The sequence below is a fragment of the Triticum dicoccoides genome, chromosome 6A, assembly GCF_002162155.2.
Source record: "Triticum dicoccoides isolate Atlit2015 ecotype Zavitan chromosome 6A, WEW_v2.0, whole genome shotgun sequence".
Taxonomy (NCBI): Eukaryota; Viridiplantae; Streptophyta; class Magnoliopsida; order Poales; family Poaceae; genus Triticum; species Triticum dicoccoides.
This window is the reverse complement of record NC_041390.1, coordinates 571,454,558-571,469,252: the sequence shown is the minus strand read 5'-3', so window position 1 is coordinate 571,469,252 and position 14,695 is coordinate 571,454,558.

The window sequence follows — 14,695 nt, the reverse complement described above, 5'->3', positions numbered from 1 at the left end:
GCTATGAGGGATGTGTGGAATATTCCAGAAGAAAAGATCTTTAAATTCTTAGGTCCAGATTGGCTCCTTGTTCTTCTGTATCAGCTGAATTCTCATGTCCGTGAGCCAGTTTTATTCATTTTCTGGAGAGCTTGGCACTTAAGGAATGATCTTATTTTTCATAAAGGGAGGGAGTCTGTCTGTTCTGCTGCTTTGTTTCTGGAAAGCTATTGGGCACCTTACAGTTCTTGTCATTCTAACAAACAGTCGGATTTGAGCAAGAAAGGTAAGAGGATAGTGGATGTACAAGAGGCCATCGATATTTCAGCAAGGAATCGAGGGACTTGGCAGCCTCCTTCGTCCGAGGTCTTTAAGATTAACGTTGACGCCAGCTTTGTGGAGAGCATGGGCGCTGCCAGCGTGGGGGTTATTGCCAGGGATCATACGGGCCAAGTCATCCTTTCTTCTTGGGATTTTATTGGGTCATGCACGTATGTAGATGAAGCGGAGATTCGTGCGTGCCTTGCCGGGCTCTATGTCGGTATCAGTCTCAATAAACCCATTTTCTAGAATCTGATAGCTCTTTTGTGGTCTCCCTTCTCGCAAATGATTTTCTTAACAGGTCCCCTTTTGTTGATCTCAAGAGGGAAGCAAGAGGCATTATGAAGCTTGCAAATAATTTCAAGATTGTCAAGATCAATCGCCAGGCAAACATGGCGGCGCATGAGATTGCCAAGTTTAGTTTTGACAATATGTCAGACGATCTTGTTTATTACAGTGTTCCGCCCTGCATGGTGTATTCTGTAATGAACGATTGTAAGAACTTTTTAAGATGATTAATATATGGGGTTGTTTTTTTTTAAAAAAAATCCAAATTTCTGCATATAACGTGCAAACCGTGTATTACACCCGGAGGTCCCCCAAGTCCATGTTGGGGATCGTTGCAGAAATTAAAAAATTTCTACGCATCACCAAGATCAATTTATGGAGAGACTAGCAACAAGAGAAAGGAGTGATCTTCATACCCTTGAAGATCGCGAGACGGAAGAGTTACAAGAACGCGGATGAAGGAGTCATACTCGCAGCGATTCAGATCGCGGTTGATTCCGATCTAAGCGCCGAACAACGGCGCCTCCGCGTTCAACACACGTGCAGCATGGGGACGTCTTCTCCTTCTTGATCTAGCAAGGGGAAAGGAGAAGTTGGGGAAGAACTACGGCAGCACGACGGCGTGGTGGTGGAGCTTGCAGTTCTCCGACAGGGCTTCGTCAAGCTCAACGGAGGAGGAGGGGGTGTTGGAGAGGGGGAGGGCTGCGCCTTGGATGAGGTGTTGCTGCCCTCCCTCCTTCCCTCTATTTATAGGGCGAAGGGGGGACAAGGATGACCCCTCTAGATGAGATGTAGAGGGGGGCGGCGGCCAAGGGGAGGGGGTTGCCCCCCAAGCCAAGGGGGCGCCCCCTTAGGGTTTCCCCCAAACCCTAGGCACAAGAGCCCAAGGGGGGTGGCGCCCATCCCACTTAGGGGCTGGTTCCCTTCCACATACAGCTCATAGGGCCCTCCGGGGCAGGTGGACCCTCCCGGGGGACCCCTGGAACCCCTTCGGTGGTCCCGGTACAATACTGGCAAACCCCCGAATACTTTCGGTGACCGTATGATGACTTCCCATATATAAATCTTCACCTCCGGACCATTCCGGAACTCCTCGTGACGTCCGGGATCTCATCTGGGACTCTGAACAACATTCGGCAACCACATACTATTTCCCATAACAACTCTAGCGTCACCAAACCTTAAGTGTGTATACCCTATGGGTTCGGGAACCATGTAGACATGATCGAGAAACCTCTCCAGTCAATAACCAATAACGGGATCTAGATACCCATATTGGTTCCTACATGTTCCACGATGATCTCATCGGATGAACCACGATGTCGGGGATTCAATCAATCCCGTATGCAATTCCCTTTGTCCATCGGTATGCTACTTGCCCGAGATTCGATCATCGGTATCCCAATACCTTGTTCAATCTCGTTATCGGCAGGTCTCTTTACTCATTACGTAATGCATGATCCCGTGACTAAGTCCTTAGACACTCTGAGCTCATTATGATGATGCATTACCGAGTGGGCCCAGAGATACCTCTCCATCATACGGAGTGACAAATCCCAGTCTCGATTCGTGCCAACCCGACAGACACTTTCGGAGATACCCGCAGTGCACCTTTATAGCCACCCAGTTACGTTGTGACGTTTGGCACACCCAAAGCATTCCTATAGTATCCAAGAGTTGCACAATCTCATGGTCAAAGGAAAATATACTTGACATTAGAAAAGCTTTAGCACACGAACTACACGATCTTGTGCTATGCTTAGGATTGGGTATTGTCCATCACATCATTCTCCTAATAATGTGATCCCATTATCAACGACATCCAATGTCCATGGTCAGGAAACCGTAACCATCTATTGATCAACGAGCTAGTCAAATAGAGGCTCACTAGGGACATGTTGTGGTCTATGTATTCACACATGTATTACGATTTCCGGATAACACAATTATAGCATGAACAATAGATAATTATCATGAACAAGGAAATATAATAACAACCACTTTATTATTGCCTCTAGGGCATATTTCCAACAGTCTCCCACTTGCACTAGAGTCAATAATCTAGTTACATTGTGATGAATTGAACACCCATAGAGTTCTGGTGTTGATCATGTTTTGCTCGTGGAAGAAGTTTAGTCAATGGATCTGTGACATTCAGATCTGTATGCACTTTACAAATATCTATGTCTCCATCTTGAATATATTCACGAATGGAGTTGAAGCGGTGCTTGATATGCCTTGTCTTCTTGTGAAACCCGGGCTCCTGGGCTAGGGCAATAGCTCCAGTGTTGTCACAGAAGAGAGTCATTGGGCCCGACGCATTGGGAATAACTCCTAGGTCGGTGATGAACTCCTTCATCCAGACTGCTTCCTGTGCTGTCTCCGATGCTGCTATGTACTCCACTTCACATGTAGATCCCGCCGCGACGCTTTGCTTGCAACTGCACTAGCTGACTGTCCCACCATTCAAAACATACACGTATCCAGTTTGTGACTTGGAGTCATCCAGATCTGTGTCGAAGCTAGCATCGGCATAACCCTTTACGATGAGCTCTTCGTCACCTCCATAAATGAGAAACATATCCTTAGTCCTTTTCAGATACTTTAGGATGTTCTTGACCGCTGTCCAGTGTTCCATGCCGGAATTACTTTGGTACCTTCCTACCAAACTTACGCCGAGGTTCACATCAGGTTTGGTACACAGCATGGCATACATAATAGAACCTATGGCCGAGGCATACGGGATGACACTCATCTTTTCTCTATCTTCTGCCGTGTCGGGCATTGAGCCGTGCTCAATCTCACACCTTGCAATACAGGCAAGAACCCCTTCTTGGACTGATGCATATTGAACTTCTTCAATATCTTGTCAAGGTATGTGCTTTGTGAAAGACCAATGAGGCGTCTCAATCTATCTCTATAGATCTTGATGCCTAATATGTAAGCAGCTTCTCCAAGGTCCTTCATTGAAAAAAACTTATTCAAGTAGGCCTTTATGCTTTCCAAAAAATCTATGTCATTTCCCATCAATAGTATGTCATCCACATATAATATGAGAAATGCTACAGAGCTCTCACTCACTTTCTTGTAAACGCAGGCTTCTCCATAAATATGTGTAAACCCAAACGCCTTGATCATCTCATCAAAGCGAATGTTCCAACTCCGAGATGCTTGCACCAGCCCATAGATTGAGTGCTGGAGCTTGCATACATTGTCAACATTCTTAGGATCGACAAAACCTTCCGGCTGTATCATATACAATTCTTCCTTAAGGAAACCATTAAGGAATGTCATTTTGACGTCCATTTGTCATATCTCATAATCATAGAATGCGGCAATCGCTAACATGATTCGGACGGACTTCAGCTTCGCTACGGGTGAGTGTTGGAAATATGCCCTAGAGGCAATAATAAATTAGTTATTATTATATTTCCTTGTTCATGATAATCGTTTATTATCCATGCTAGAATTGTATTGATAGGAAACTCAGATACATGTGTGGATACATAGACAACACCATGTCCCTAGTAAGCCTCTAGTTGACTAGCTCGTTGATCAATAAATGGTTACGGTTTCCTGACCATGGACATTGGATGTCGTTGATAACGGGATCACATCATTAGGAGAATGATGTGATGGACAAGACCCAATCCTAATCCTAGCACAAAGATCGTGTAGTTCGTTCACTAAAGCTTTTCTAATGTCAAGTATCATTTCCTTAGACCATGAGATTGTGCAACTCCCGGATACCGTAGGAGTGCTTTGGGTGTGCCAAACGTCACAACGTAACTGGGTGGCTATAAAGGTACATTACAGGTATCTCCAAAAGTGTCTGTTGGGTTGGCATGAATCGAGACTGGGATTTGTCACTCCGTGTAAACGGAGAGGTATCTCTGGGCCCACTCCGTAGGACATCATCATAATGTGCACAATGTAATCAAGGAGTTGATCACGGGATGATGTGTTATGCAATGAGTAAAGAGACTTGCCGGTAACGAGATTGAACAAGGTATAGGGATACCGACGATCGAATCTCGGGCAAGTACAATACCGCTAGACAAAGGGAATTGTATACGGGATTGATTAAGTCCTTGACATCGTGGTTCATCCGATGAGATCATCGTGGAACATGTGGGAGCTAACATGGGTATCCAGATCCCGCTGTTGGTTATTGGCCGGAGAGGTGTCTCGGTCATGTCTGCATGGTTCCCGAACCCGTAGGGTCTACACACTTAAGGTTCGATGACGCTAGGGTTATAAAGGAAGTTTGTATGTGGTTAACGAATGTTTTTCGGAGTCCCGGATGAGATCCCGGACATCACGAGGAGTTCCGGAATGGTCCGGAGGTAAAGATTTATATATAGGAAATCCTGTTTCGGCCATCGGGACAAGTTTCGGGGTCATCGGTATTGTATCGGGACCACCAGAAGGGTCCCGGGGGTCCACCGGGTGGGGCCACCTGCCCCCGGGTGCCACATGGGCTGTGGGAGGTGCGCCTTGGCCTACATGGGCCAAGGGCACCAGCCCCAAGAGGCCCATGCGCCTAGGGTTTTAAGGAGGGAAGAGTCCCACAAGGGGAAGGCACCTCCTAGGTGCCTTGGGGGGGGGGGAGGGAAACCTCCTCTTGGCCGCCTCCCCTTTCCCATCTAGGGCTGCCGCCCCCCTAGGGGTGGGAACCCTAGAGGGGGCGCACCCTCCTCCCTCTCCCCTATATATAGTGAGGCATAGGGGCTGCTCATAACACGCGATTTGATCTTTCTCGTTGGTGCAGTCCTCCCTCTCTTTCTCCTTATATCCCGTGGTGCTTGGCGAAGCCCTGCAGGATTGCCACGCTCCTCCACCACCACCACGCCGTTGTGCTGCTGCTGGATGGAGTCTTCCTCAACCTCTCCCTCTCTCCTTGCTGGATCAAGGCATGGGAGACGTCACTGGGCTGTACGTGTGTTGAACGTGGAGGTGCCGTCCGTTCGGCACTAGGATCATCGGTGATTTGGATCACGACGAGTACAACTCCATCAACCCCGTTCTCTTGAACGCTTCTGCTTAGCGATCTACAAGGGTATGTAGATGCACTCTCCTTCCCCTCGTTGCTAGTCTCTCCATAGATAGATCTTGGTGACATGTAGGAAAATTTTGAATTTCTGCTACGTTCCCCAACAGTGGTATCAGAGCCAGGTTTATGCGTAGTTTCTATGCACGAGTAGAACACAAAGTAGTTGTGGGTGTTGATTTTGTTCAATATGCTTGCCGTTACTAGTCTTATCTTGATTCGGCGGCATCGTGGGATGAAGCGGCCCGGACCGACCTTACACGTACTCTTACATGAGACAGGTTCCACCGACAAACATGCACTAGTTGCATAAGGTGGATAGCGGATGTCTGTCTCTCCCACTTTAGTCAGATCGGATTCGATGAAAAGGGTCCTTATGAAGGGTAAATAGCAATTGGCATATCAAGTTGTGGTCTTTGCGTAGGTAAGAAAGTTCTTGCTAGAAACCCATAACAGCCACGTAAAACATGCAAACAACAATTAGAGGACGTCTAACTTGTTTTTGCAGGGTATGCTATGTGATGTGATATGGCCAAAAGGATGTGATGAATGATATATGTGATGTATGAGATTGATCATGTTCTTGTAATAGGAATCACGACTTGCATGTCGATGAGTATGACAACCGGCAGGAGCCATAGGAGTTGTCTTAATTTATTTATGACCTGCGTGTCAACATAAACGTCATGTAATTACTTTACTTTATTGCTAACCGTTAGCCATAGTAGTAGAAGTAATAGTTGACGAGACAACTTCATGAAGACACGATGATGGAGATCATGATGATGGAGATCATGGTGTCATGCCGGTGACAAGATGATCATGGAGCCCCGAAGATGGAGATCAAAAGGAGCAATATGATGTTGGCCATATCATGTCACTATTTGATTGCATGTGATGTTTATCATGTTTATACATCTTATTTGCTTAGAACGACGGTAGTAAATAAGATGATCCCTCATTAAAATTTCAAGAAGTGTTCTCCCCTAACTGTGCACCATTGCTAAAGTTTGTCGTTTCGAAGCACCACGTGATGATCGGGTGTGATAGATCCTTACGTTCACATACAACGGGTGTAAGACAGTTTTACACACGCAATACACTTAGGTTGACTTGACGAGCCTAGCATGTGCATAGACATGGCCTCGGAACACAGAAGACCGAAAGGTCGAGCATGAGTCGTATGGTAGATACGATCAACATGAAGATGTTCACCGATGTTGACTAGTCCGTCTCACGTGATGATCGGACACGGCCTAGTTGACTCGGATCATGTAATCACTTAGATGACTAGAGGGATGTCTATATGAGTGGGAGTTCATAGGATGAACTTAATTATCCTGAACATAGTCAAAAGGTCTTCGCAAATTATGTCGTAGCTCGTGTTTCAGTTCTACTGTTTAGATATGTTCCTAGAGAAAATTTAGTTGAAAGTTGATAGTAGCAATTATGCGGACTAGGTCCGTAAACTGAGGATTGTCCTCATTGCTTCATAGAAGGCTTATGTCCTTAATGCACCGCTCGGTGTGCTGAACCTCGAACGTTGTCTGTGGATGTTGCGAACATCTGACATACACATTTTGATAACTACGTGATAGTTCAGTTAAACGGTTTAGAGTTGAGGCACCTAAGACGTTTTGGAACATCGTGAAACATATGAGATGTTTCGAGGGCTGAAATTGGGATTTCAGGCTCGTGCCCATGTCAAGAGGTATAAGACCTCCGACGATTTTCTTAGCCTGCAAACTAAGGGAGAAAAGCTCAATTGTTGAACTTGTGCTCAGATTGTCTGAGTACAACAATCGCTTGAATCGAGTGGGAGTTGATCTTCCAGATGAGGTAGTGATGTTTCTCCAAAGTCATTGCCACCAAGCTGCTAGAGCTTCGTGATGAACTATATCAGGGACATATATGATGATCCTTGAGATATTCACGATGTTTGACACCAAAGTAGAAATCAAGAAGGAGCATCAATTGTTGATGGTTGGTGAAACCACTAGTTTCAAGAAGGGCAAGGGCAAGAAGGGATACTTCATGAAACGGCAATTCAGCTGCTGCTCTGGTGAAGAAACCCAAGGTTGAACCCAAACCCGAGACTAAGTGCTTTTGTAATAAGGGGAACAACCACTGGAGCAGAATTACCCTAGATACTTGGTAGATGAGAAGGCTGGCAAGGTCGATAGAAGTATATTGGATATACATTGTGTTGATGTGTACTTTACTAGTACTCCTAGTAGCACCAGGGTATTAGATACCGGTTTAGTTGCTAAGTGTTAGTAACTCGAAATAAAAGCTACGAAATCAACGGAGACTAGCTAAAGGTGAGCTGACAATATGTGTTGGAAGTGTTTCCAATGTTGATATGATCAAGCATCGCACGCTCCCTCTACCATCGAGATTGGTGTTTACGTTGAGCATAGACATGATTGGATTATGCCTATCACAATACGGTTATTCATTTAAGGAGAATAATCGTTACTCTGTTTATTTGAATAATACCTTCAATGGTCTTACACCTGAAATGAATGGTTTATTGAATCTCGATCGTAGTGATACACATGTTCATGCCAAAAGATAGTAATGATAGTACCACCTACTTGTGGCACTGCCACGTAAGTCATATCGGTATAAAACGCATGAAGAAGCTCCATGTTGATGGATCTTTGGGCTCACTCGTTTTGAAAGGTTTGAGACATGCGAACCATGTCTATTGGTGTATATGCATGAAGAAACTCCATGCAAATGGACCGTTTGGACTCACTTGTTTTTGAATCACTTGATACATGCAAATCATACCACATGGGCAAGATGACTGAAAGCCTCGTTTTTAGTAAAATGGAACTAGAAAGCAACTTGTTGGAAGTAATACATTTTGATGTGTGCAGTCCAATGAGTGCTGAGGCATGTAGTGGATATCGTTATGTTCTTACTTCACAGGTGATTTGAGTAGATGTTGAGTACATTTACTTGATGAATCACGAGTCTGAATTATTGAAAGGTTCAAGTAATTTCAGGGTGAAGTTGAAAGATCGTCGTGACAAGAGGATAAAATATCTATGATATGATCATAGAGATGAATATCTGAATTACGAGTTTGGCACAGAATTAAGACATTGTGGAAATTGTTTCACAACTAATACAGCCTGGAACACCATAGTGTGATGGTGTGTCCGAACATCATAACTGCACCCTATTGGATATGATGCATACCATGATGTCTCTTATCGAATTACCACGATAGTTTATGGGTTAGGCATTAGAGACAACCACATTCACTTTAAAAGGGGCACCACGTAATTCCGATGACACCGTATGAACTATGGTTTAGAGAAACCTAAGCTGTCATTTCTTAGAAGTTTGGGGCTGCGACGCTTATGTGTAAAAGTTTCAGGCTGATAAGCTCGAACCCAAAGCGGATAAATGCATCTTCATAGGACACCCAAAACAGTTGGGTATACCTCCTGTCTCAGATCCGAAAGCAATAAGGGATTGTTTCTAGAATCAGGCCCTTTCTCGAGGAAAAGTTTCTCTCAAAAGAATTGAGTGGGAGGATGGTGGAGACTTGATGAGGTTATTAAACCGTCACTTCAACTAGTGTATAGCAGGGCACAAAGAGTTGTTCCTGTGGCACCTACACCAATTGAAGTGGAAGCTTATGATATTGATCATGAGACTTCGGATCAAGTCACTCCCAAACCTCGTGGGATGACAAGGATGCGTACTACTTAAGAGTGGTACGTAATCCTGTCTTGGAAGTCATGTTGCTAGACAACAATGAACCTACGAGCTATGGAGAAGCGATGGTGGGCCCAGATTCCGATAAATGGCTCGAGGCCATAAAATCCGAGATAGAATCCATGTATGAAAACAAAGTGTAGACTTTGGAAGAACTACTTGATGGTCGTAAGGCTGTTAGGTACATATGGATTTTAAAAGGAAGACGGACAATGATGGTAAGTATCACCATTTAGAAGGCTCGACTTGTCATTAAGATGTTTTCCGACAAGTTCAAGGAGTTGACTACGATGAGACTTTCTCACTCGTAGCGATGCTAAGAGTCTATTGGAATAATATTAGTGATTACTGCATTATTTATGAAATCTTGCAGATAGGATGTCAAAACATTGTTTCCTCGACGATTTTCTTGAGGAAAGGTTGTATGTGATACAACCGGAAGGTTTTGTCAATCCTGAAAGATGCTAATAAGTATGCAAAGCTCCAGCAATCCTTCTAAGGACTGGAGTAAGCATCTCGTAGTTGGAATGTATGCTTTGATGAGATGATCAAAGATTTTGGGTGTATACAAAGTTTGTGAGAAACTTGTATTTCCAAAGAAGTGAGTGGGAGCACTATAGAATTTCTGATAAATATATGTTGTTGACATATTGTTGATCAGAAATGACGTAGAATTTCTGGAAAGCATATAGGGTTATTTGGAAAGTGTTTTTCAATGGAAAGCCTGGATTAGGCTACTTGAGTATTAAGCATTAAGATCTATAAGGCTTAATAGTACTTTCAAATGAGCACATACCTTGACATGATCTTGAAGGTGTTCAAGATGGATCAGTCAAAGAAGGAGTTCTTGCCTGAGTTGTAAGGTATGAAGTTAAGACTTAAAGCTCGACCACGGCAGAATAGAGAGAAAGGACGAAGGTCGTCCCCTATGCTTAGACATAGGCTCTACAGTATGCTATGCTGTGTACCGCACCTGAAGTGTGCCTTGCCATGAGTCAGTCAAGGGGTACAAGAGTGATCCAAGAATGGATCACAGGACAGCGGTCAAAGTTATCCTTAGTAACTAGTGGACTAAGGAATTTTCTCGATTATGGAGGTGGTAAAAGAGTTCGTCGTAAAGGGTTACGTCGATGCAAGCTTAACACCTATCCGGATAGCTCTGAGTAGAGATACCAGATACGTATAATGGAGCAACAATTTAGAATAGCTCCAAGTAGAACAGTTATTTGGAATAGCTCCAAATAGAGCGTGGTAGCTGCATCTAGGAGATGACATAGAGATTTGTAAAGCACACATGGATCTGAAAGGTTCAGACCCGTTGACTAAAACCTCTCTCACAAGCAACATGATCAAACCTAGAACTCATTGAGTGTTAATCACATGGCGATGTGAACTAGATTATTGACTCTAGTGCAAGTGGGAGACTGTTGGAAATATGCCCTAGAGGCAATAATAAATTAGTTATTATTATATTTCCTTGTTCATGATAATCGTTTATTATCCATGCTAGAATTGTATTGATAGGAAACTCAGATACATGTGTGCATACATAGACAACACCATGTCCCTAGTAAGCCTCTAGTTGACTAGCTCGTTGATCAACAGATGGTTACGGTTTCCTGACCATGGACATTGGATGTCGTTGATAACAGGATCACATCATTAGGAGAATGATGTGATGGACAAGACCCAATCCTAAGCCTAGCACAAAGATCGTGTAGTTCGTTCACTAAAGCTTTTCTAATGTCAAGTATCATTTCCTTAGACCATGAGATTGTGCAACTCCCGGATACCGTAGGAGTGCTTTGGGTGTGCCAAACGTCACAACGTAACTGGGTGGCTATAAAGGTACATTACAGGTATCTCCAAAACTGTCTGTTGGGTTGGCACGAATCGAGACTAGGATTTGTCACTCCGTGTAAACGAGAGGTATCTCTGGGCCCACTCTGTAGGACATCATCATAATGTGCACAATGTAATCAAGGAGTTGATCACGGGATGATGTGTTACGCAACGAGTAAAGAGACTTGCCGGTAACGAGATTGAACAAGGTATAGGGATACCGACGATCGAATCTCGGGCAAGTACAATACCGCTAGACAAAGGGAATTGTATACGGGATTGATTAAGTCCTTGGCATCGTGGTTCATCCGATGAGATCATCGTGGAACATGTGGGAGCCAACATGGGTATCCAGATCCCGCTGTTGGTTATTGGCCGGAGAGGTGTCTCGGTCATGTCTGCATGGTTCCCGAACCCGTAGGGTCTACACACTTAAGGTTCAATGACGCTAGGGTTATAAAGGAAGTTTGTATGTGGTTACCGAATGTTGTTCGGAGTCCCGGATGAGATCCCGGACGTCACGAGGAGTTCCGGAATGGTCCGGAGGTAAAGATTTATATATAGGAAATCCTGTTTCGGCCATCGGGACAAGTTTCGGGGTCATCGGTATTGTACCGGGACCACCGGAAGGGTCCCGGGGGTCCACCGGGTGGGGCCAACTGCCCCCCGGGGGCCACATGGGCTGTGGGAGGTGCGCCTTGGCCTACATGGGCCAAGGGCACCAGCCCCAAGAGGCCCATGCGCCTAGGGTTTTAAGGAGGGAAGAGTCCCACAAGGGGAGGGCACCTCCTAGGTACCTTGGGGGGGAGGGAAACCTCCTCTTGGCCGCCTCCCCTTTCCCATCTAGGGCTGCCGCCCCCCTAGGGGGGGAACCCTAGAGGGGGCGCACCCTCCTCCCTCTCCCCTATATATAGTGAGGCATAGGGGTTGCTCATAACACACGATTTGATCTCTCTCGTTGGTGCAGTCCTCCCTCTCTTTATCCTCATATCCCGTGGTGCTTGGCGAAGCCCTGCAGGATTGCCACGCTCCTCCACCACCACCACGCCGTTGTGCTGTTGCTGGATGGAGTCTTCCTCAACCTCTCCCTCTCTCCTTGCTGGATCAAGGCATGGGAGACGTCACCGGGCTGTACGTGTGTTGAACGCGGAGGTGCCGTCCATTCGGCACTAGGATCATCGGTGATTTGGATCACGACGAGTACGACTCCATCAACCCCGTTCTCTTGAATGCTTCCTCTTAGCGATCTACAAGGGTATGTAGATGCACTCTCCTTCCCCTCGTTGCTAGTCTCTCCATAGATAGATCTTGGTGACACGTAGGAAAATTTTGAATTTCTGCTACGTTCCCCAACAGTGAGAAGGTCTCATCGTAGTCAACCCCTTGAACTTGTCGATAACCCTTAGCGACAAGACGAGCCTTATAGATGGTCACATTACCATCCGCATCTGTCTTCTTCTTAAAGATCCATTTATTCTCTATGGCTTGCCGATCATCGGGCAAGTCTGTCAAAGTCCATACTTCGCTTTCATACATGGATCCTATCTTGGATTTCATGGCTTCAAGCCATTTGTTGGAATCCGGGCCCGCCATCGCTTCTTCATAGTTCGAAGGTTCGCCATTGTCTAACAACATGATTTCCAGGACAGGGTTGTCGTACCATGGTGTGGAACGTGTCGTTGTGGACCTACGAAGTTCAGTAGCAACTTTATCCGAAGTTTCATGATCATCATCATTAACTTCCTCTCTAGTCATTGCAGGCACCACAGAAACATCTTCCTGAGCTGCGCTACTCTCCGATTCAAGAGGCAATACCTCATCAAGTTCTACTTTACTCCCACTTACTTCTTTCGAGAGAAACTCTTTCTCCAGAAAGGATCCATTCTTGGCAACAAAGACCTTGCCTTCAGATCTGAGGTAGAAGGTATACCCAATAGTTTCCTTACGGTATCCTATGAAGACGCATTTTTCCGATTTGGATTCGAGCTTTTCAGGTTTGAAGTTTCTTGACATAAGCATCGCATCCCCAAACTTTCATAAACGACAGCTTAGGTTTCTTCCCAAACCATATATAATTCATACGGTGTCGTCTCAATGGATTTCAACGGAGCCCTATTTAAAGTGAATGCGGCAGTCTCTAAAGCATAACCCCAAAATGATAGCGGTAGGTCGGTAAGAGACATCATAGATCGCACCATGTCCAACAGAGTACGATTACGAAGTTCGGACACACCATTATGCTGAGGTGTTCCAGGCGGCGTGAGTTGTGAAATAATTCCACATTTCCTTAAGTGTGTGCCAAACTCGAGACTCAAATATTCTCCCCCATGATATGATAGCAAGAATTTTATTTTCCTGTCACGTTGATTTCCAACCTCACTCTGAAATTCCTTGAACTTTTCAAAGGTCTCAAACTTGTGTTTCATTAAGTAGACATACTCATATATACTTAAGTCATCAGTGAGGGTGAGAACATAACGATAACCACTGCGAGCCTCAACGCTCATTGGACAGCACACATCAGTATGTATGATTTCCAATAAGTTGGTTGCTCACTCCATTGTTCCGGAGAATGGAGTCTTGGTCATTTTGCCCATGAGGCATGGTTCACACGTGTCAAATGATTCATAATCAAGAGACTCCAAAAGTCCATCTGCATGGAGTTTCTTCATGCGTTTGACACCAATGTGACCAAGGCGGCAGTGCCACAAGTATGTGGGACTATCATTATCAACCTTACATCTTTTGGCATTCACACTATGAATATGTGTAACATCACGTTCGAGATTCAATAAGAATAAACCATTGACCAGCGGGGCATGACCATAAAACATATCTCTCATATAAATAGAACAACCATTATTCTCAGATTTAAATGAGTAGCCATCTCGCATTAAACGAGATCCAGATACAATGTTCATGCTCAAAGCCGGCACTAAATAACAATTATTGGGGTTTAAAACTAATCCCATAGGTAAATGTAGAGTTAGCCTGCCGAGGACGATCACATCGACCTTGGAACCATTCCTGATGCACATCGTCACCTCATCCTTCGCCAGTCTCCGCTTATTCCGCAGCTCCTGTTTTGAGTTACAAATATGAGCAACCGCACTGGTATCAAATACCCATGAGCTACTACGAGTGCTGGTAAGGTACACATCAATAACATGTATATCATATATACCTTTGGTATTGCCGGCCTTCTTATCCGCTAAGTACTTGGGGCAGTTCCGCTTCCAGTGACCGTTTCCCTTACAATAAAAGCACTCAGTCTCAGGCTTGGGTCCATGATTTGGCTTCTTCCCAGCAACTGGCTTACTGGGAGCGGCAACTCCCTTGCCGTCCCGCTTGAAGTTCTTCTTACCCTTGCCACTCTTGAAACTAGTGGTTTTATTGACCATCAACACTTGATGTTCCTTTTTGATCTCCACCTCCGATGATTCAGCATTGAATATACCTCAGGAATGGTTTTCTCCATCC